The sequence below is a fragment of the Ixodes scapularis genome, unplaced genomic scaffold (genome assembly GCF_016920785.2).
Source record: "Ixodes scapularis isolate PalLabHiFi unplaced genomic scaffold, ASM1692078v2 PGA_scaffold0__279_contigs__length_252992795, whole genome shotgun sequence".
NCBI lineage: Eukaryota > Metazoa > Arthropoda > Arachnida > Ixodida > Ixodidae > Ixodes > Ixodes scapularis.
This window is the reverse complement of record NW_024609835.1, coordinates 25655277-25680210: the sequence shown is the minus strand read 5'-3', so window position 1 is coordinate 25680210 and position 24934 is coordinate 25655277. Positions and strand designations below refer to the sequence as shown.

Below are 24934 nucleotides of genomic sequence, written 5' to 3'. Positions count from 1 at the left end.
ACGTTGAAAATGCTCCTAAGTGGATGTTGCGACGCCTGTACATTCGGGGGGTCAGTACGACGGTACGTAGAAATGGAACACAAGAGCTACGAAAGCGTTCATTTCTAATAACTCAGATTCAGTCAATCTGTGGGCTGCACACAATTGGCTTTAAAGCACTTTGGTGTGTAGAATTTTCTCGAGGTATTTGAGTGGGTTGGAGCTTTGTTATGAATGCAGGTTCTTGGTCACCATCGAACTGAAAGTGATCAAGAAAGAACTCACACTGAACAACCTCGCGTGCCGTTGACTTTCGAAAGTGACGGTGCCGATACAAGTTCATTTCCGACATTGATATGGCAAAACCTAAACCGCTTTACGAACCACCACATGGCACTGAATTTTTGAAAGGGTCTATTGCATTTGTAAACTACAAAACATTTTTTTTTGTTATAATATAGTATTATTTGCAGGCCAACTCCCAGGGAGACCTTCATTTCACGAGTTCATAGACTTTGTTTCACTTTGCTAGGACGTTCATGTATAATACGCATGAGAACATTCCTTTAGCACGCGCTTCGTCAGTACTTCAGTGAACATAAAGTGGGCGGAGGCAACGAAGAGAATATATATATATATATATATAACTGAGAAGAAAAAAACCTTCGGTGAAAACAGCAACAACGGACGATTTATTCTTCCACGTTTCGGCCGGAGTCCGGTCTTCGTCAGGACTCCGGTCGAAACGTCGAAGAATAAATGGTCCGTTGTTGCTATTTTCACCGAAGGTTTATTTCTGCCCAGTTATATACCACGCCTTCGGCCTCCCGTCACCATGCCCGTTGTATATATATATATATATATATATATATATATATATATATATATATATATATATATATATATATATATATATATATATATATATATATATATATATATATTAAAAACGTTTTGAGAGTTGACGGGGAGACCCGGCTTGTGACTTGGACAGTGACAACCGTCCAACGTTTGCGAGATCACAGCCGCTGCACTGCAATGCTTGGAGCTCGTATTCAGTGTCTGTGGTACGTTAGAACAATTTGAGATTCATGAAAGAATCTAGTGTACTCCTCCAAGAATGATATAAACTTTTTACTGAGCTAAGGATGCTCCGTAAGGCATAGTCTGTTCTAACCACATCGCCGCCTCTCTAGTGACGTTTTCGGCGTTTGGCAGCATTAAGAAATGTTCGTTTTTACTCTGCAGATTGCGGGCATGGTGGGCGCGTGCTTAGTTCCTGTTCGAAATAACGCCACGAGGTCCCACTTGCAACGTAAATCTCTTGCGTATGATCTACCAAGATTCGCAATACCCACTGTTCTCTCACCATCATAAAACCTGCGTTACAGCTTCAGGGAGACCCAGATTCGTGCTAAGCCCGTAACAAGTCCATTGCGACTCCGTTCCTTCTGTCTGTATCTTCAAACGAAGTCGACAAAGACGTCTTTCCAAACAGGTGTTCAATCTCTTCTAAGCTCTTGCCCTTCGTTTCGGGCAAAAAACATAAGACGGCAAAGAAACAGGCAGCTATAACGGCGCCGAACATCCAGTATGTGCCATCGGTTCCCATGAACTCCTGCATATCGTGGTACTCCTTGACGACCACAAAACCACATAAAAAACAGAAGGCTGTGCAGATTCCCGTGGCAAAGCCCTTGACACGAAGAGGCAGCATCTCTCCAAGGATGACCCACGGAAGGGGACCCAACCCCATCGAGAAACCGACAAAGTACACACAGAGCACGGTCAATGGCAGCCAGCCGTAGGACTCGAGAAACTCGTCTCCTCGGATATGTTTGAAGTGGAAGCACAGCCCGAGAAGGACGAGGCTCAAGCTTGTCACGGCGGAAGAAAACAGCAGCAGGACCTTTCTTCCCAGTCGGTCTGTCAGGAGAGTGGCCGCGAGCAACACGGCCACCTGGATGATGCCGACGATGATGGTGCAGTCTTCGGGAGACATGGACGTCCCGGTGGCCGCGAATATGTCGTTCGCAAAGAAGAGGATAATGCATATTGCCGAAAACTGCTGCATGAACATAGGAAGCAGTGTGCAGAGGAAGGGCTTGTAGATGTGTGGCACTGTGAGGTCGCGCAAGAAGAACGCTTCGACGTCGCTGATGCTTGCCTCCAGAGTCTCAAGCTCTTTCTCGATCCCGGTGCCCACGTAGAACCGGAGAGCCTCCGTGGCCGCCTTGCGGCGGCCTCTCTGCAGCAGCCAGCGTGGTGATTCCTTGCACCAGGGCAGTGTGGCCGCCATAATAAGGCTGGGTGTGAGGCAGCAGAAAGCCAGCCACTTGTAGTCAAGCCATTTGCCCAAAACGAAGACGATCAGGTTACCAATGGTGACGACCATGTTGCTTCCTGTGTTTAAGAGTCCCCGCACGTTTGCAGGGCAGATCTCGGAGATGAAGACGGGCACCGCCAGGGCCACCATTCCAATGCCGACGCCTGTTAGGAACCGACCCACAAAAAGCAGGATGGTGGATGGTCCAAAGATGATGAATAGATAGCCAGAAGTGAACGAAGCCGTCGAGAAGAGGAGCGTATCCTTGCGGCCCAGCCAGTTCACAAGCTGCCCTGCGTATGTCAGTAAAGGAATGTCGTGTTGGTACCACTCAACTATAGTATAGTTTGTTGTTCTAGCAGTTAAGAATAATTCTACAGATGATTGTTTTCCTGATAAGTGATTAGTCGATTGATTTTGCAGATAACAGACGTTACTTTTCACTTGCCTCCAACCAGACCTCCGAAGACTGCTCCCAGGGTAAGCAGAGAGCCAAACCATCCGGTGTCGTTATCGGTGAAGTCAATGTTCTTGCGGATGTCCGGCAGGGCGGGTGACGAGTAGGTGCACGTGAAGCCGAAGGAAAGCGAGGCCATGTACACCGCCACCACAGTGAGGTAGAGGTGCCGCTTGGCGCCAGCGGTGTCTCCTGCCTCATGGACCACGGGGCGCTGGACACTGGATACTGCCGTGAAAGGGAGGAGAAACTGTGGTTCAGTGGTCTGCATGGCATATGATCAAGTTATGCTGGATTAGGCTGATTCATTTTTTCCTTTCATACCTCGAACCAACCGCGTATATATATGGCTGCTTCAGGGAGGTAAGAATGTTTTGGGAACAACGTGCTGCTTGGATGTCTATGTAGACCTAGTAAATTCAGGTCGTATACTAATTGTCACCGTGCTAGGCCAATACCATTTAGAAGACAAAGTCCACCCCGCCCGCCTTTCCCCCTTTCCCCCTTTCCCCCAAGCCTAAACGTCATCAGAAGCGGATCCACATAGTGCGTTTGTATCGTCTCACAACGAGCACGACATTAGCACGCTGCGACTGCAAGACGCACGGGTCTGTCACTTTACGGCTGTTCACTTGGGGAGTTTCGCATCGTTTGGCACTTGAGGTGGGTCGGGGATCGACCAGCGCTGACGCAATGCACAGGCCCTGTCTTCTATGTGGTGTTGGTTTGGTGCGACCCGGATGCGATAGGAGAAGGAATGCTCCCCGGAAAAGGCTCTTTCCCTCGTCCTCACGGGTGAACCTGTCACCAGCACACACCTACAGGAACAGTAAAATAGTGGGAGGCAATTGCCACTCCGCGGGTGAACCCACTCGCGAAACCCCGGGCGCGTGCATTTCAGGCAGGCAACATAGACCGACCAAAAACAGTGGCTTGGGGCCCTCGTTGGGAGAGGGCTTTGTCACAGGTAGTTTTGCTTCCCTATATGGCTCTTACCATTTTCTTGAACCTGCCTATTGTGGAAATGTGGGATTCGGAACTCTGATTTTGTCAATCAAGTTAGCGGTGACATTTTGTACTTTACCGAGGTCAATGTGAGCGCGGTGGTGTATCAAGTCGATAAACACGTTTTTTAAGGGCTCAATGTCTTGCTGATTCCGCCCCCCTCTCTCTAGTTCAGTTGTGAGCTACGCGCTACAAATTGAAATTTACAGGACAGAATACTTTTTGAGACGAAGAACACAACGATAGTTGAAAGAATTCGTGAATGTGATGATCTTACGAGTGGTATGTTACCCACCTGTTTCTTAGACGTATTGGCCCGACGATAATAAATTGTGACGAAACATTTCCTAGTGGCCATACGTGAACGCTATCACGAATTCTTTAGATACAAGGTTAACTTTATAATCTTAAATAAATTGACGGTGATCATACCCAACAACTGCCTTTATCTTAAGACCGCCCACTTGCGGCGACGACTACGCATAATCAAATTTACTGAGATAAACGCGAAATTACTGAAATTTACATATACGTTCGACGTTCGTTCTCCTCGGTGATCGCTATGTATTTTCATACCCGATTGTTTTGTTCAGCGTTATAAGGGACACAAGCTGGAAGCCGTTAGCCCCACAAAAAAAATACTTTGTTTGCGCGAGGAGTTGCAAAATATGAAATTGTTTTAAATAGTTTTATCTTCGTGCTTCGGCATCCATTGCTCCCAGGAATAATAATTGGAAGTTGGGTGGATATTTAGACAGCGTGTGATTGGTTAGCCATTTCAAAGTTGCGACGGGTCACTCGCTGTAGGTGAGAAATTTAGCCAGCGCAGTTCAACCGCTAGCCTCGGGTTTTTAACTTGCACCACGCAGTAGTGGTACACGAGCACACGCCTGTACGATGGTCATACAGATCGAAACGGGCAGGGGTGGGGATTGAACCCAGGGTCCCTGGGTTCCGCAGCTCGAACTTTTGCTCCACGTGCTCCGAGCTGATGTCCGCTAGCGTACTGGGCCACCGATCCCTCCATTGCTCCTAGGAAGCTGCCTAGGGCACGGTGGCCTAGGGCTCTAGCACGGTGAATTAATGTTTTAATAAAAATGCACTCGCGCCATAATCTTGCATATTTTCTTTCGAGCACGACATTAAAGGCTGAATTTATTTAAAGTATTCTATTTACTTTCTGGTTTTTCCGCCTAGCTTTCGCTGAACTTTTTAATTTATGGCGTTCATCGAAGCATAAGAAACCGCTCTGCTCGTTCATCGAGTTCGATAAACTTAGCGGTATGCGCCTCAGCCCTTATAGTCTGACAATTTTCACAAAGGATTGTGGAAAGGAACAAGTTGAGCTATTTGATTTTTCTTGTGTCGTTGGGTTTGATTTGTTTGTGTTTGTTTCATTTGGGGGGCTCTAGTTACGTACAATGACCTCTTCGGGCTGAAGAGGCGTGCAGTGTTCATGGTTTCTGTTTGCGCGGAGCGCACATATTCCGCTGGAGCGATAAGCTACAGCCTAAACTTGAAGACGTGTGAATTACTTCTTCTTTAAAGCTTTCTTCCTTCTTACGCTGGCGCGTCCGCGATTCCCGACAAAACATCAGGTTTTTAAACGAGGGTTATGTTGGAAAAAATGATCGAATTGCCAAAGAAAAAGATGAGAGAGGACTTCTAGTTATGCCATTCGACAAAGTTTGCTGCTTGTTCCGCTAGCAGGAATAAGCCATTAGGATAAGGCAAGGCGACCTAGTGCGAATCACATTTTAGAGTTATTTACCGAGACACCTGTTCACTGTCTAAGCTATTGCTGTCGGAATTTTACTTCTCATTCCATTTCCGCAGAAACCTAGACAACAGTCTGGACAAAAATAAAGACCGAAAATGCAGAAAACAGATGTTAAAATTTCAACAATGCGAAAACCCACTCATCGATCTTCTTTTGATCATTTAAGTCAATTAAAAAAGGGCGTGGTATAGTGGCCTAATGCCATGCAGTATTAGTGCAACAAGGTGCACACAGCGCGACACCGTTAGCGCGAACAACCGGCCACCCATTTTTTCTGGTATTCTTTTTTTGTTAGTTTTTTTTATTCAGAAGGCTTTCATAACAGCTACTGCTGTAGTAACAAGTGCTTGTAAGGTTCACTAACCCTAGATACAAAATTTTGCGCATATCCGATACTTGTTCCCGTCAATGTCGTGTTCGCGTTGTCAGTTTGACGCACATCACGTTTGCCTCTGGTACACTCTAAAAAAAGCCCGTGCGTCTACTTTCACGCACACTACTCGGAGAGCCAATCACTGCAACTTGCGGAGGCAGATCAGCGAATGACGATGCCGAAACATATGTTTAGACCAAAAAAAAAAAAAACAGTCTGAGTTGTGACATTAAGCAGTGCAAGCCTGACGTTTTGCATTGCTTAATGTCACAACTCATTAACATTAAAAAAACGAGCGTGTTGGTAAACACGCTCGTTTTTTCCCCTCCTCCTTTTTCAACCCCCCCCCCCCCTTTTTCCTTCTCTGCTCCCTCCCCAGAACCTGCTCGATGGCCGTCGTTTGAACGGAGACGAAATAAATTTCGTTGAGAGTTGAAAGAGTTGTATCGTCTGTTTGCGTCCCGAATTTGTGTTTATTCTTTCCGGTTGCTTAAGTCACAACTCAGACTGCGTTTTTTGGCCTAAACATATGTTTCGGCATCGTCATTCTCTGATCTGCCTCCGTAAGTTGCGGTGATTGGCTCTCCGAGTGTTGTGCGGGAAAGTAGACGCACGGGCATTTTTTAGAGTGTATATCGTATCGTTTAAGAGTGATAATGATCATGCTTCTCATTGGCTAGCCGGATTAAAGAAATATGAATTATTGACGCTTCGTGCCCGTCGTGGGCTAGTATGCATGTATTAGGCGTATGGATGGAGCTTCTGGGGTTTTTTGCCGCTCTGAAAGCGTCGATGCAAGTCAATGCGGGAGGGTGAAACAGAAGGAGAGGGAGAGAGAGAGAGAGGAGGAGGAGGAGGAGACGAGAGAGCTCGGGAATGTCAGTACACCGCGCTCTGGTTCGTGGAATTAGTGGGTAGGCGCAGAACTAGCTGCCAATGTATCTACTCCCTACGCATTCGAACAGCGAGTACAGACAAAGGCAGCTAACATTGCGTCCACCCACTAATCATTTCAATCAGAGCTCGGCGCTCTGCACATCCCCGCGCGGTCTCGTTTCCTCCTCCCGCTTTGGTTTCTACTCTTTTTCGCTCACTCTCGCGTCAGTTGAAATACGGTGGCACCAGTGTGAAAACAGCTCTTAGACACTTCGGGTCCTGAACTAGACGGCTGGTTTTGTGGCATTTGCGGGATAAAATCTCCGCGCTTTCCTCGGGGAACGGTCGCTTACAGCACTGCAAGGCGTAATTCGCTCTTATGGTGAAAGAAGGAAGCGTAAGAAAATTTTAAATATACGCTGATCAGAAGTGCGCCAGGGCTACCCAATAAATGGCGCCACTGAGTTTGTTGCCGAACAAAAGCAAAAAGAGAGGGCGAATACTCTGTTTCACCTTAAGTCTGAGGCCTACCAACGCTACGAGCCAATGGAGTCAGTCAGGCACCTCGGAATGATCTACAGGGTGAAACATGGAGACGGCAGGCACTTTAAATCGACCGGAAAATTCGGTTTCGTAACCCATCGCGCTACGACTTTGTGTAGCTTTGCCCACAGATGGTGCATTTTTTTTTGGAAAATTTGCGAAGAGCGAACTTACCTGAGGAAAAAGTAAAGAAAGAAAAAGGCTTAGCTCCTATGGAAACGCAGCGACGCCACCGGTCTGCAAACAACACGGCGCCGTTTCGCACGGGAGACAAGAGATGGCGCAACAAACGCCGCCAACGCCAACGCAGCGCCAACGAACGAGCAAACGGCGCTGAGAGCAGGCTTTTTTAGCAGACGATCTTTTCGACTCAAAAGCGGCGCGCGTTCCGCAGGCGGCGACCGTCGCAGAAACAAAAGAGACAGGCGCGGTAACAACAAGGAACTGCAGTTGCGGGCTCTCGGCGTCGTATACTCGCTCGTTGGCGGCAGCATAGAGTTATTACAATGTACGCTAGAGGTTCAACTGGCGCTAGTGTGCTGCTGCAAATTGAAGCAGACAGCAACCAGTCCGAAATTGACTTCCGGTAATGCATTTCTATGGGAAAAAGCGAGTGTGTTTTTTCTCTGCGCTCGATTATAACAGCAAATATCACGAACAATTCGTGCGCTCTAGGTAGCTTGGAACATTTCTCAGTCACGCAGACGATATAATTGGTCAGTTACAGCGTTTTCATTTGAAATTCGTGGCACGAAAAACGGCGCTAAAACCGCTTCGTACGTGTATTTATGTGCACTGTCGGACACTGTTAGCGCGAACACGGCGTCGGCGCTTTCCAGCATGGGGGATATACGTGCCAAACGAACGAAGGACATGTGGAAAACCAAGAGAGACGGCAAGAACTACGCAGTAACACTGGATAAGTAACTCCTTGTGCATGCAGACGATCAAAAATAAATTGAAAGCTACGTAATATAGTCAGATTTGCAATAAATAAGTACTGCTTTATTCCCACTGCTCCCGAATATGTGCGAAGGTGCGTGTTCTGCAGGTTCAAATCATCACCCGCACGCTCCAAATTTTTACAAATTGGGAGAAGCCAGAGAACAGGTGCCCGAATAAAACTGCCCGACATAGGAAATAATAAAACGACACCTTTCGTAGCCCACATACTTTATTTTCTTAACAGATCGTAAAGATGCACGACGGAGTCATTTTCGTATAGTGAGAGAACGGGCATATTAGCAATATATAAGCGCCACCGGAAGGCTAGCGAAGCTTGAACACACTCTGCATTCTTTTCGATCGTTATTTTGCTTAGAATCGTTCCTCGTTTTTACATACCTGCCGTGGAACAGAGGTTTGGGCCTGAAATATAGCGAAGTTTAACATCGTTCAGCGGTAAAGAAAAATGCTGTAACTAAAGCAATTACACTTTTACAATACCAAAAAAGGTACATACTATTCGGTACGACAGGAATAACAAAACTTATTCATGTTGTTTTTCGGCGAAGAGACAAAATGCACGTGCGTTTTCCCATAGGAATGCACAGGAGCACCGCAAAATTAGACTGGTTGCTGTCTGCTTCAATTTGCCTCCCGGAAGTCGCATAGACACTAGCGCCAGTTGAACCTCTAGCGTACATTATAATAACTCTATGGGCGGCAGTTGGCGTCGCGACCGCTCGCGCCATCTCTTGTCTCCCGTGCGAAACGGCGCCGTGTTGTTTGCAGACCGGTGGCGTCGCTGCGCTTCCATAGGAGCTAAGCCTTTTTCTTTCTTTTCTTTTTCCTCAGGTAAGTTCGCTCTTTGCAAATTTTACCAAAAAAAAAAAAAAAATGCACCATCTGTGGGCAACGCTGCACAAAGTCTTAGCGCGATAGGTTAAGAAACCGAATTTTCCGGTCGATTTAAAGAGCCTGCCGTCTCCTTGTTTCACCCTGTACATCACGACATTTTTGGTGTTTCTTGGCGTTTATTATCGCCAACTAATCCTATCATGCGCGAAGAATGCCTCGTGACACTTCATCTTTTGTCTGCGAGTTCGTGCTTGCGTTAGAGTCATAGTCACTAGGAAGTTTTGGTAGACCGTGTTTCCCCCTCCGCTATGAAGAAACCGCCACTGCGCCTGCGCGCCGATGTCCTTGGCTCTAGAGTTCCGGGTAGCGGAGGGGCTTAGCGGCAGGGAAGCCTACCGCAGCGCCGTGACCGGATTGTGTACTCGTCTGCTTGCGGGTACCCCTGATTTGCGACAGATGGCGCTGCGGCGAGAGGAAAAAAGGTCGGAATCGAATTTACGTGGAACTCTATGGGAGAGTGCGAAAAATAAACCGAGAGCACGACAATCCTCCATTGAAAATCACGAGAAACTATCTCTGTCAGTTTAGCCAATTGCCACCGGTCGCCCACCGGAGTGAGAGTTCGCGGTTCTCCATATAGATGGCGCCACAGAAAAAGAGGAAACCGAGGGGGACACAATCCGGTCGCTCATTTGGCTCTCGTTTCCCCACCTGTCTATCTTACACCCTGCTTAGCGGAGCGGGAAACACGGTCTACCAAAACTCCCTATTGACATATGATAAGAATCGTACGGCGTAGCTTGAGTTTCCGACTTCTAGCGCGGGCTTCACATGAGGAGAGTAAGTTCATCTGCTTCTTGCTGCAGGGGTTGCGGCGACGTCAGAAAGACGCCGAGTTTTGATTGACTCTAATTCGTCTGCTTCTTTCGCGCGGGTTGCGGTAACGTCAGTACGCCGAGCTCCCATTGGCTCTGATTGAAGGATAGTGGGTAGACCTCGAAGCAAGCTGCCTCGAGGTCTACCCAGTATCCTTCAATCAGGGCCAATCAAAGCTCAGCTTTCTGACGTCACCGCAGCCCAATGCAAAAGAAGCAGACAAACTTGCGCTCCGCATATCTTTGATGACGCTTGGTGGCACGCAGCGCGTGCTGAAAACCAACCGTTCGAAAGACAAGCCCTACAGTTCTCTTTCTGTCAGTAGTCTTAGGATACCGTTTTTGCACGTTCGATACGGTAGATGGGCCCTCCGGTACGAACTGCGCGTGCGCTATACCAGAGAAGACTCGCATATGCGCAGTTCGTACCGGAGGGTCCGTCGTACCGTATCGGGTGTGCAAAAACGGTTGCCTAGAAATCTCTAGCGACTACGCCGAGAAACCGAGGGAGAGGATGAGACGTGAGCGCACGGACACGTAAGAACGCCGACCTCTGGTTGGAATTAGAGTCACTGAATGTTCCCAGAGCACGTAATTCCCTTCAGTTCGCTTACCGGACGTCGATCCCGCACAATCCAGTTCTCATTGGCTGGTTTAACCCGTGGGGGAAGTTATTAGTCGGCCATTTCGTAGATCGTTCCAAAACAACAAAAAACGTATATTAAACTTTTCCGCGTCACCATGGGCACGGAAGGTATACACACGGGCGAAAGCTCTGGGCATCGATGAGTATAAGATTGAACAAAAGGTACGTTAAAGGGATTGTCCGGTTGAAACCGGAAGTACTTAAGTTTTTGCGCTCGTTACGTCGAGGGAGCCTTCATATAGACAAACGTCATTTTTATTTTGATATATGATCTCCCGTTATTAATTAAACATTTCATGATCCTATGTACGAAACTGCACCCCGAATTTCGCCAGTGTCAATGGCTGACATCCGCAGGTGCTGCGTGACGTCACAAAACGCAAAGGTTTGTCGGATGGTCGGGATAACAAGCGTTGGTCGATGGATGTCTTGTATTTTGTTTCAAATTATATAGTCTCCTAGGCAGTACCCTACTGATATACGGTTCTTTTAATGCAGTTCCCAAGCAGGTGCAAAAAAATGCACGCCTTTTAGCAGGCAGGATATTACTCGCAGACAGCCATAAGCTTCGAGCAAACGTATGCCGTTTCGCGCAAACACAACTGCGACGGACGCTGATCGAACTAGGGGCGCTTGCAAAGCAAAGGATGCAGATTTGGCCTCTGAAGCGGTACTTAGGTACACGAAGCGGCATCTGGGTACACATTTCGGCGGATCCACTGGATCGGTGATGAGGCTGTGGGTCATTCCCTCAGAGGCGACGTCCGCGGGTCGAAGGCAAACGGCGAACCGTTCAAATGCATGTCGTCACTTGACTTCTACGAGTTTGGTGAATCGTAGCTACGCTCCATTTTCACACGCGAGTCAAACAGATATCGGGCTGCACGCGTGCTGAATACAACTTCTGGTATCATTTCGAGATGGCCAAGCTGTTGGTTTCGGTTTGCTGCATAATCAAGGTCTGTTCGATTCGGCCAGGAAGTTCTGAACTATAGTCGGTTAGAAGTCAAGAAGGTAGCGGCAAATGCCCCTCAAAGGGAATCCTTGCATTTCGAAGATAGGTTCGCGGCATCAGGATCATTTTGCGTCGGGGCAGTCACTGGCGGCAGCGCGCGGTCGGTATACCGGTCACCTCGAAGACGAAGGCATGACGATAGCGTCTTGGCCAAGGCAATTATCGACCGTAACTTTGGCGTCAAGTTAAAGCGAGAATCGGCAAAAAAAAAAAAAAAATGCCGATTCTCGGTGTTTTTCCCAGGCCCGTTAGTGGGCGCCCACAGATACCAGCGGACAAGGCATGCAGTATTATGCTCAGCTACGGCGACATGCAAGTGCCAACGCACTAAATCCCAGACCTCTGCAATGTATCGGAGTCGTCAATATGCGTCCAAGAGCAACTGAAGGCGGAGACCATCAAGAAGGCAATACCTTTCCCGTGTCCGTAAGTAAGAAAATCAACACTGTGGATCCCCGCATAGCATCAAAATGAAACAATTTACGTGAGCGAATATTTCAACACTCACCACAGGGAGCCATATCTACGCGAGCAGGTGCCTAAAACGCTTTTAGAATGTCATAATCAAGCAAATTCCTACCCTCGGTTATGATCCCAATTCCGCGTCCACCGCGGGTACGTTATTATCATAAATGAAAGGAAATGCAACCTCCGTATCGGCGTTATTGTTAAACATCGCAGACATTTGAGCAATCGCTGCGAAAAATGGCACCGCGAGCAGAGACGGACGAGGAGTTCTGCTATCGCCATCTGCTCTTGTCGTCTGCTTCTGCACGGACGCCGAACCGAGTCCGGAGCCGGTGCAAGATTTTGAGGAACTGGGTACTCTTTCGGAACTGGGATGAATCGAACGCGCCAGTGCAGCGGTCGTGCAACTTCCGGTTGAATCGAATGCACCAGTTCCTGCACTGCCGAACTAGTTCAGCCAGTTCAGGCGAATCGAACAGACCTAAATTGACTGATCCGATTTGGGCGAGGAGTGGGTGGACGTAGTTTAATATCGTTGGCACAGCATCACACCTCAGCTTACAAGCCTTCTGTCCGCTGAGAGCTCAGCTCGTAGCTTTCTTCTGTGAGATGATAGCTGCATAAGCAGGATCTCGATCTGGATGGGAACCCAGTCCCTACGCACGACGGCGATCCACTTTGTTCGTCACTGCACGTCTCGCGGAAAAGTGTGGAACGTCAGGTCTTAGCTCGCATGTGCTGCCCGGTGGTTGTGGCACCCAATTGCGCAACAAAAATCTCACCCAACCACGAAACAAGTCGCGCACAACAACAAAAACGAAGCACGCTCTGGCGTTCACTCGCAGGCAAACAACGAGACAAAAATGCTCGCTTTGTGTTTTGTGACGTCAGAGCTTCAATGTTGCCTACGAAAGCAGCGTTTACGCTAGAATGCGATTGGAGCAGTATAAATTCAATTACTCACGCAGAGGGGAATATAAAATTCGGATATTGCACGTACGATGCTTCTCGAGGCAATAACAATGATATTCAATTGTTTTCTCGAATACAAAATTTGACCGGACAATCCCTTTAATTTTCTCAAGTTTCTTTTTATTAATAAGTTGCTCATTTGGTATGCCAAAAAGATTTCCGGCTTGTTTGCTTGCTCCGATTGCGCACGTGATATACGTTTCAAACTTAACGCCTCAGTCGCTAACCCTAACACTCGACTTCGATGTGTTTTGAGGCGAAAGAAAGAAATAAGAGGCAGCGCGAAACAAGACACGCACCGGTGGGAGCGAAGACGACAACTTTATTAAAAAAAAACTCTGTCTCCACAAAACGGGAACGCGGATTGAAGAGCTCACACGAGAACGAACGCTACACTGTACGCGCTTCGCTTCCACCGCACAGGGCAGCCCCATATTGGGGGTCGCAACTGCTGCGTGGCGTTTTGGTTCTGAAACGAATACGTTTGAGAGTTTCGGTACTCCAGAAACATTCAGTGACTCTAGTTGGAATGACTTGTAGGTACACCTAAAGCTAGCTGCCTTTGCCTCCACTGCACTCGTCGAATGCGTTAGAACGCGGAACGCCCGAGTACGGCCCTTGACTTTCGCGTTCAAACGCGTTCGACGAGTGCAGTTGAGGCAAAGGCAACCTTTGTGTCCACTGCACTGGTCGAACGCGTCAGAACGCAGAAAACCCGCGTCGGGCGTTTGGCTCTCGCATTCAAACTCGTTCGGTAAGTGCAGTGGAGACGAAGGCAGCTAGCCTCCGGTCTCCACCAATCAGTCGATCAAGAGCTAAGCCTTCTGACGTCTCCTCACACTCTCATCTCCTCCTCTCCCTCGTAGCTTGTCGGCCCCCATAAACTTAAGAAGAAACGGAGCATACGACAATCGCAAGAAGTAAAGAAGTTTAAAAACCTGGTATTGCACTTTGGCTACCGGGCATCCTTTTCCTCCAGGTACCTCCTCGGTCGACAACGATATTCTGCCGTCGCTGTTACCCGTGAAACACAGAGCACAATCGTCGCGACGCCCGTTCCCACTGCATGGGAAGCCGGGAACGCTGTTCGCCGAACGCCTAGAAATGAAGGCGTGCCTGTGACGCAGCCACGTGCGGCCATGCCGACGCCTCTCGGGAGCTTGCAGGTGTTCGAGAGGATCATCGCTGGGGGTTGAGCAGGCATGGATGGCAGGCACGCCCGTTGACTGTTTGAGATCTCACACCAAGCCCCAGTCGCACGCGATGCTACCGTTCAATGCAGCCAATCAAGCAGCGAAAAAAGTGCCTCGTCACGGCGCTCGTCGTTTTCGCTTGGTTGCCGTCGCCGGCAAAACCAATTGCGCACAGAAAAGAGTGCAGCTTACAGAGCATCCACTGTGCGTGATTGGATTAGTCTGTGACTTCCAACGCACAAGCTGCTGCTTGCTTCGTTCCATCGGAACGTAGAGTCGGCTGCGGTCGGATTTAGTATAAAATGAAGTATAGAAGGCTTATTCATTTTTCAAGCTCTGCGTGAGCATGGCGCTATAGGGTAGTAAATGGTGACTTAAAAAAAAAAAAAGTATACGTTTGTAGAGTATTTTTTAAGTCTCCAACATCGCACGCTGAGGGCATGTATGACGTTTACAATTTTTGTAATTACCGAGTTACGCAAAACTGTTTGATGAGGTTTGTTTTGAAAGCTAGTAAATGGCAATGCACAGCAGGTTAGAAGACAAAATATAAAAAATACTTATAACTGTAAAAAAAAAAAAAAAAATCTTGCTTTCGAAGGTTCCGACGTTCTAGAGGAGGCTGTTCAGCGTCCAATGTCTAATATTGAAAGATAAAGTAGTTTTTTTAAAGGAACAACATGTAAGCTAAGTGTGCAGCTAACTAAAAGGCAATAAAATTTAAGTTTGAATAGTTTTTGTTTCGTTATGTTCTATCATAGTCTCCTCTAGGGTTCAGTGCGACTCAAGAACTAGCCATATGTGCCCCGATGTCGTTGCCTTCTTGCGCCCCTTATAACGTCGTGAAGGCGCGGTTTAAGTTTGACACCTCTCCTAGGAACGTACTGAGGGGCTCGAACATTCCTTTCGCTCCATCGTACACACAGGCTCGGGTCACTGTTGCTCGATTGCTACCGCTTCAATCTTGACTGCTTGACGCAATTGATCGGGTGGCGTACAGCAGCTGCGTTCCAGATGTATTCCCCGAGTTCATTGCTTGAGGCGTGTCCAAACAAAGAAAAAGAATCGCGTGACGACAGGCAGCGACGGTGACTGCGTCGATTTTCCGGCACATTTTGAGATCTGTGACGGCACAGGGAATTTGTGAGATCGGCTAAAACCACTGCCAACTTAAGAAATGGAGAAACGTAAGAAATCTTCGACTCTCCCGTTTCCGTGATTCGTCCTTCTGTGCTCTTATCGGCAGATGCTCCAATTTCATTGGCTGAGTAGCGAAAACAAGGTGCTCAGCGCTGGTCCCACCATCCTTAATATCCAACGCCGCCGCGGTCTCTCGGAACAGTAGTTTTCCCAGGAAAGGCGAGCAATGAAGCATGCCATTTCAGCGGAATAGTTATTAACGCAAAAAGTGCTCGTGTAGTCTAATGCGTATGGTGACGCCTTTAGTCTATATGTTGCGCAGCAATCAGTGTACTCGAGTTTGAGTGTATGATGAAAATCGCACAACTAGTTATTACACTTTTGTAAACATTCTCCCTTTATAGTTTGGAGTGTGTTGCACGATGCTCTGCGTGGTGCTTGTGGCAACAAGTTCACAAACGCTTGTCTATAGAAACTCATTTATTGAGCAGACGAAGAGGAACAGGTGTTCCGCATATGCCCCTTCAGACAGGCGGCCTCATGACCTGTGTCTCTATTTACTCTAGAAACTTCAACTCAACCTCGGAGCAAAGGGGCCAACACTGTGAGGTGGACGTGTCTCTCAAAAGGTATTAAAGCGCTGTACGATAGCTATTGTTACAGCCATCCCTTCGAGCTGCGGCCGCAGGGAGCAACCACTCCATGTGCAAAGGGCGTAAGAAATCGCACCTGTTCACTCTAGCCTGGCCATTGGTCTTCTAACTGCTGAACGAGGCAAGCGCTTGTTCAAAAGCACTGTTGGCTTCAAACCTAAACACATCAGGTGAATAACGCGGAGAAAACAAATGCGCCGCCGAATCTAGGAATCGTTGAATCGAACCACTCCGTGGCCCGTTTCGACCTGCATGAGCATCGAACCGGCGTGCTCTATTTTTCGCCTACATCGGAGACACCAGGAGCCTCTTGTGGCAGTTTAACTTTGTGCGGCCTTAACAGCCAGCAGCAATTTACGGTGCATTCGCACAAGGAGAGGTTTTCCACAGAAAGGAGCAGACGTCGTAGCGTTTCGAGGTCACGTGCGCCGCCTTACGAATGCTTGCTAATCCCCGTATTACGTCTCTCCGCCAAGAGCTGGTGATTGTCCACCGTTGTGGTGAGAAAATAACATGCCACCGAACAACAAGTTTGATGTTATGTGTAAAAAGCATTGTGGAATTTGAAGGCGTACCCTTCTGGCACCAACAGCGCCACGGTTCACAGACTGACAATGGGATTAATATTTCTTTCAACTACGGAAATAGGCGCAATAGGCGCAGCGCCCTACTGTCAACTTTGACGTTGCTGGTTTAAGATTGCAGTGGCTTCAAGCATCCACCATGCTTCTCAAGCACATCATCAAACTAATTGAACCGGCAACAAGGATTACTGCTGAATCATCGACACTACTTGATTTATTTATCACAAGTTATGATGAATCATACACTAAATCTGGCCATTCTGATGTTAGCCTGAGACTGAGGCAGGAAAAGATTAAGTTTCAAAGTAGAAGAAAAAGGAACAGTCGAGGATACGTCTCTATACGTCTCTTAGAGACGTATCCTCGACTGTTCCTTTTTCTTCTACTTTGAAACTTCCTCTTTTCCTGCCTCAGTCTCAGGCTAACATCAGAATGGTTAATTTCCACCAGCTCGCCTGCGCACTCACTACAATACAACTAAATCTGGCGTCGTAATAGCCGACATAAGTGATCACTTTGGCATATTTTTGTGTATACAAAATAAAATTGCAAACAGAAAACAGAATAATCAGTCAATTAAATTACAAAACATAACAGCCGATAGCTTGAACGATTTTAGACAGAAGCTGTCATGTTTGGACTGAAACGATGTCCTTTAAGAAATGAACGCCGACGCGGCATATAACTTCTTTCTGAATAAATTTCAAAAACTATATGAACGTTGTTTTCCACATAAATAACTACGTACTTCTAAAAAAAGTCGTAAACCGTGGATAACAAAGGAATTGCTCAGACAAATTTGTACCAAAAATACGCTATATAATAAATTCATAAAAACCAGAGAAAGTGAAAAAGCTGAAAATTTTTAAATTTTATCGAAACCAACTAAACAAAGAACTTGGAAATGCTAGAGAAGTGTATTTTTGTGAGTTCTTTTTAAGGTGTAGTAACAAAGTCGACGTTGTATGAAAAAAAAAAAAAAACTAAATTCTGTTTTGGGTCGTTCATGTGCGCCGAAACCAACAATGGCCAGGAGTTATCAGGTTGAGCATTGGAAATGCATTTAATAATTATTTTGTTAACCTCGTTAAAGAAAGTCCCGACTCAGATGCGAGCAAGTATATAAATTTTCAAAGCATTGCATCCATGTTTCTTTCGCCTATCATTGATACAGTTGTCATATCTGTCTTTAATGCGCTTAAAAATAGTAAAAGGTCTGACTCCGATGGATTACAGATTGCGTCGGTTAAGCATGTTATTGATCTCATTTCTCCTTGCTTAACGCACATCTTTAATCTATGCTTGCTATCCGGAGTATTTCCCAGTCGAATGCAAGTAGCTAAAGTAACAGTCATATATAAAAAAAGGTGATAAAAATGATCTACGTAATTACCGACCCCTTTCAATCCTATCGGTATTTTCTAAGGGCCTAGAAAAAATTATACACCTTAGAACGACAACATTTGCGGATAAGCACAACATAATAAGTTCATGTCAATTTGGTTTCCGTAAACATGGCTCTACTGAACTTGCTCTTTTAGCCGAAAAAGAACACATACTTAAAACTTTTGAGGATAAAAAAACTTACTCTCGGTATATACGTCGACTTCACTAAAGCTTTTGACTACCTGGATCATAATCTGCTAATTAAAAAATTAAATGAGTATGGATTTCGTGGCCAAGTGTCACTTCTTTTAAATTCATATTTGTCTTCCCGCAGAAAATATGTAGATATAAATGGTCAGTCCTCCGAAATAAAACCGATTAAGTCGGGCGTTCCCCAAGGGAGTATTTTGGGGCCTTTATTATTTATTATTATTATTCAACGCCACAGAGCTGATACGTGACCCGAACGAAACATTACAAAAACTTGATAGTTGGTGTAAATGTAATGCTCTAAAAATAAATGCCAATAAGACAAAAGCAGTCTTATTTCGACCACGAAATAAATATGTCTACATTACTGAAGATTTTCTTTTTAATTCTGCGAAAATTGAAATTGTACCCACATTTAAAACTTTAGGCATTTTTTTTTAGGAAAACATGCCATGGAACGATTATATTAGTTTCATCGTATCTAAATTATCAAGTGTCGTTGGTATTTTATATTGTCATAAACACATCTTGCCTCTTAAAACAAAGTTATTGTTATATAATTCATTATTTTACTCGCATATAAATTATGGTCATCTTATATGGGGAACCACTACATATACCAATCTTCAAAAGTTATTCATATTACAAAAAAAGATATTAAGAAGCATTTCTCGTGTTACGCTGGATTATCCAATGAACATTGTCTTCAATCAACTTGGAGTAATGAAAATTTTTGATTTATACAAATATCGTTTATGTTCGAAGTATATGGTAGAAAAAAAATCGATATCAACATTATCTCGAAGACTTAGCAAACCTAACAAAAAAGGTATATGCATATCCAACACGAAGTGTAGAACCATGGCAAGTACCATTTTTCAGAACTAATTACGGACAACACACTACATCATACACCCTTCCGTCTGTGCTTAATCAGTTCAGTAGGGAAAATATAGAACTTAACAATGTGTCAGTGAGCAGCTTACGGGAATTAATCTTACTCATCTCGAACTAAACCTAATAGAAGCTAAGTGTTGATGTACTCATCTTAAACCAAAACGAATAGAAGAGAAGTGTTAATTTTTTGGGGGTTGAAGCTGTCTTTTGCCGCGTTTTGTCTACTAATGGTAGTCTGTTCAAACTGAATTTTCATATACAATAACACTAATCTATTTTTCTTTCGTGCGAAGGTTCTCTTCATGTTTTCATATATGTCCTAATCATATGTAAATAATTTGGTGCCCGCGTCTCAACTGCTATTTAGCTGGCTCGGGACTAGTCAAGCTGTGTTACAGATTTTTTTCCTTTTCACCTTCCAACTGTAAACTGTTGGCAAAATAAAGACATTTATTATTTTTATAATTATTATAACTCATCGTTTGACGCCATCTTCCTTTCTCGCCGTAGGAATGGTACAATCTGTAGGAAGAGAACAGTGTGTCATCGGCTCCCTGCAGAGTTGGGGGTCTGCAAGCGTCCGTGATGTGATCCACCTAATCTCAAACCACGGTGAAGCATATTCCTCTACTTGGAGGAAATCTCCGCCGTGTGAGTACGCCACAAGAGCAATGTCAGGTTATCGAATATGACGCTGTTGGTGAAAGAATGCGACGACCTCAAGCGTGCCACATGCTTCTGTAACATTCAGTTGCTTTTCAATTTTATTGTATTCATTAGACAAATCAATCGTCAATCGTCACTACCTACCTAGCATATGTCCTCATCAACCTGTGTCTTAAAAGAGGGGTTCACTGAACATTTATGTGGAGAAATTTTTTTTTTAATTGACAAAAAAGTCAATTTTCAAGATCTTTTTTTCACTTCGTGATGTCTTGCACAAAGCCATGTGGAAATTCCTGCATCACGGATCAGAAGCTTACATGAGAGACTACCCCGCTTGGCATCCTCCGATAGACATGGTGGAAGAAATGTTCCTTTCACCGTGTCCGATAGATGAGCTGGCTGGGATAAAGGAGCAAACTGGGCAGCGCCGTCACCACGTGACGCGGGCGGGAGCACGTGATGAACGTGCAACGTGCACAGGTGACTAGCCGGAACACTGGTACCACGAGCCAGGGATGGGCAGTATTTCAAATACAAGTATTTGAAGTACGTATTTTAAATACTTCGTGTATTTTGCATTTGTATTTAATTACAAATTGGGTATTGTATTTGACGTGTCTATTTAAATACTAAAACGTGGGTATTTCAAAACAATTGTAATTAAATACAATTTTGTGGGCGAAAATACATCCCTCAAATTTATTGTCACTGTCTAGAGCAGGAAGAAAACTACGTTCTGCACCGGATGCAGTGTCTCTCAATCAAGCACAAGTGTTTAGAGACTTTGTGATTACGGTGCTGGTCCAGGGCAAGAATAGTGACGAAATCGACGTTCACAGGCAGACTGCCTAAATAAGTGCCTGTGACAACTTGTGATGCTTTCCGGCCCGATTTCCATCCATATTTTGCCTGGAACATTCTAAATGCGCGGGTCGTTGAGATTTTCGTAACTGGTGCGAGTTGCAACAATAAAAAATTGTCCAGCTAGTGCTGCGCGTCTTGGTCGTCTCGGTTCTTTGTTGGTCTATACCAAAAAGGAAACCACAAAAAAAGTTGCTTGAAGCTCTGTACTTTTGTCATCTATAACGTCCAAGCTGATTACTTTTTTTTTTAATCATATTTCTATTACGTTACTAGAGCCTCGCGCCCTAACTCCCGAGTGTGCGATGCAAAATTAAAATGAGATACCCAGAAACCCGTTGCAGGTGCCCCGAAGTCACTGACGCAAAGTTTGAGGAATGTAATTGGAAAAGTATTTGGAGGAGACCAAATACATTTGGTTGTATTTGTATCTTGTACTTAAATGCTTTTTTGCAAATGTAATTAGATTTGTAATTAAATACATTTTTGACGAAGTATTTTGTATTTGTATTTCGATACATATTTGCATGTATTTTGCCCATCCCTGCCACGAGCCATATCACAATTTCTCGGCCTCGGGGATCGGTGTCGCCATCTGGGAGCCAAATTTCAAACTTTTCCAAGGTGGCCGCCGTGGGGCCTCATCCTTAAAGGGCAACTCCGGTCGAAGACGAAACAAAACTAAATTAGTAGTATCGCTTCAGTAGATTGAAAAATGATCATAGGCGAAATATTACGTCCAAGTGAAGCAAAGAACTCCACTAAAATCGATATTTTTTTTTAAAGTTTCGACCAGCTGCTCTTTAGCGAGTGGCAAGCGAGTTAGCTTTTAGTCAAGCAACAATGCGCGACGCATGCCCCAGGACCCCCATAACTATGGTGACTGGAGCACGTCTTCGACTGGTGTGTTTAGCGTCCTATGTTGCCCACTCATCAAAAGTGATCCCCAAGTGGCAACGAATGACGTCATAGAAGCCGGAGTGTCATGCTGTTGCATGTCATGATCCTGACGCTTGGTCTTAGAAATGCTGGCAAAAAGCCTAAGCAAACACACACAAGCAAACTAGAGTGTCGCTGTCTTCACGGCGTCCCAGGCGTCCCAACTTCCGGCTGCCGTAGCTTCCGTGGACCGTCACAATGGAGAGCAACAGGCAGCAGAACAGGTGACTGTCACATCCTCCACAGCTGCTGGGACCCCGCCAGGGGCGCGACCAGCGGTAGCATGTGTCATGCTACCGCTGGTAGCATGACGTCATCTATGACGTCATCAGGCGGAAATCCAGGGACCACTTTTTTTTTGACGCGGTAAACACACTAGTCGGAGGCGCGTTCCAGGTAACATGACATAACGTCACGTCGCTTTTGTACAACTGCAATCCGTGTTGCCAGTCCTCTCTAGCAGATAGTTTCGCTTTCGCTGTAGACGCCCAAAACCAAACTTGGAGCCGTTATATTTATAAAATTACACCCAGTATCCACCACAAAACAAAAGATTATACCTTGCAATTCAGGGATACTGACCGGGCTGAAAACATTCGTAATCCCAAATTTGAAAATATTAACCGGAGTTGCCCTTTAATGAACGCTGCATACTTTCTTCTGCGGTACACATATTTAATCACCGAAGGGAAGTTTTATTCTAAAGTCGGGGCACTACATGAGTGCCTGAGCAACGCAATCTAAATGAACAGCCTCAGAAGCGTCTGCCTGTATGTATTGCATCGAGAGGCACCTGACACACAAATAACTAGGGCTGGGCGTCGATTAAAAGTTTTAACCCGATTAATCGCCACCCTTTAATCGATTGATTAATCGATTAATCGGTCTCGTTTATTTCATTGCAAAATATAAAAAAAGTCTTTTTCTTTTTTTGCTGAATCTGTGATAAACGGTGCAATGTACAACTTAGATTATGAATTAATCTCGATATGTAGTTAAGAAGAGTATCAGAGACCTTTCGCTAAATATTACTTTTGCCGCGTGAGGCAAAGATGTTCGTTGATATTCTCTAGGAAGAGCGGCTTCCTTTCATTGTTCACAATAATCTCTACTGCGCTAAACAGACACTCGAACTACGTTGAAATGGCCGGGGACATGCGTAACCTCTGTACTTAATCGGATGCTATAAAAATATCGCCCCTGTACAGTTTAGCTTGTTCTAAAATTTGACCTAAAGGTCACCCTTCGTACAGGCGTATTCGTCCACGTCTGCGTTATGGAAGTGTTTAATCTCGAGTTTTTTTTGGTTCGTCTGAATTTTACCGATTAACCAGTTAAAAAATTTAATCGCGATTAAAGCATTAATCGATTAATCGGTAGGTTAATCGATCATTTGCCCAGCCCTACAAATAACCAACGTGGAGGGCAAGTGGTACCACGCTCTAGCGACCACATCCACTCAGAGAATGCCTGCGCGTTGGAAACTCGGGGAACTCGTGGTCGGCAACAAGTCAATGTGAGAATGTGACGTGAAAGCCAATTAATGTCAGACATACTTGAGCATATTTTGAGTCATCTGTTATGTGCCTCTTGTTTGGAAATAATGTCCTATAATGTAGGCATCGTTTTTACGGTGATCAGACACTTCCATGCTTCGGACCAAATATTTGCGTTTCGTTTTCGCCCCCTAATTTCGCAGGCTACATAGTCACTGGCAGAGCGAGAACGGCGGGGCCCTTCTGTCGTGCTTTGACGGCGTGCGCGCGCTCGATGTGCCCGACGCCGAAATGGTATCGAAAGTAGCTCCTCTCTCGCGTTCTCACTTTGTCAGTGACTATGCGAAGCGCAATTTCGTCTGCTTCTTTTGCAGGCGTTGTGCTGACGTCAGAAGGACGAGCTCTGATTGGTTTTCATAAGAAGGATAGTGGGTAGACATAAAGGCAGCTTGGTTTGAGGTTGACCCACTATCCTTCAGTCAGAGCCAATCGGAGCTCGGCATCTCTCTGACGTCACCACAACTGCTGCACAAGAAGCAGACCGACTTGCTCTCTGTATACAAAGCAACCCCCACTAAGAAGCTGCAGCATGTACACTAGCCCGCTACGCACTTCTAACACCAATTATTTGTCTTCTTTTGTGCACTTAAATCAACGACAAAGCAAATCGGTATCATTCTCTAATGTCCCTGCAACCTCAGTGACAGAAGGGAATTTTTTTTTTTTTTTTTTTTACTGAAATTTCACGAATTATTGGCCACGTTGAATTAATCCGAGACTGGAGCAGAAAAGAAACATCAAAATGTAGAAGAGACAGAAAATTGACAGGACGTCGTGTCAAACTCAGCTAACTCGTTTATTTCGTCCACTTCCGTATAGGGTCTCGATCTCAAGGTCATCTCCACCGAAACAAAACGACGATGTCTATGCAGTTCAAGCACCGCAATCTCCATGACACGATGCAAGGATGTGGACAATCTTCCAGGTCGACACGATAAGGCAACATTCGTCCAACTACAAAATGGAACAAAAGGATCTCCTCCCCTTCTAGTCTAAAGACTTGATTCATAAGACGCCCTCTCCACCTATTACCAATATTTTTCTTTGTAGCAGGTTAATTCAAGATGGCTAACATTGACCATCTCGCCTGCACCCTTACGATATTTTCTACGAACAATTAGTTAAGGTACCGCGAAGCCTTCTTAGTGGCCTAACGGAATAGTGGAAATCCCATCACTGGTTTTTCGCGTCCCTCGTGGGACAGGTTTCATAGAACAGTTTCTTCATGCACAATTGGTTATAAAGACGCACCTTTTTGCAGCTGCCAGCTGACGTGAACATGGTTCAATGATGATCCCCGCCCGTGTTTCTTGTAAACCATCTTCTCTCGGCAACCTTGTTGGTATTTGGGCCTGTCAGAGTAACGCCAAGTTTCTTCTAGAGTGAATAGGGATGTCCGGGATGGCGACGAATATCTGCCTCTAAAGCGGTGGCCACTGGAGCATCAGTGTGTGCACGAGCTCCCAAGCTGAGCTAAGCTTTTCTCAGGTGCATCGAGACAAACTGATACACGACCCCGCGTCGGCAGGACATCCATCGAGAGTTCGCTAGATATTCCCGGCTTGAAGATATCTGCGGGCGTCTCTTTGATCACCCCCAGGTTGCCCGCTTGATTCTGCGGAATAGCGTTGCCCTTCTATCGAGATTCCGGGGAACGATGCCCCGCTTCGGACGGGAGGTCACCGACTCGCGTTGACAAACGTGCGAATGAGCGCGTCAAATTTCTGATCGCCT

At 45.8% G+C, this 24934-nt stretch overlaps 1 pseudogene; it reads right to left on the bottom strand.

Annotated features, from left to right (window-relative positions):
* Positions 1-1098: 1098 nt before the first annotated feature.
* LOC8042858 lies at positions 1099-24686 on the bottom strand (annotated as a pseudogene).
* Positions 24687-24934: the final 248 nt, after the last annotated feature.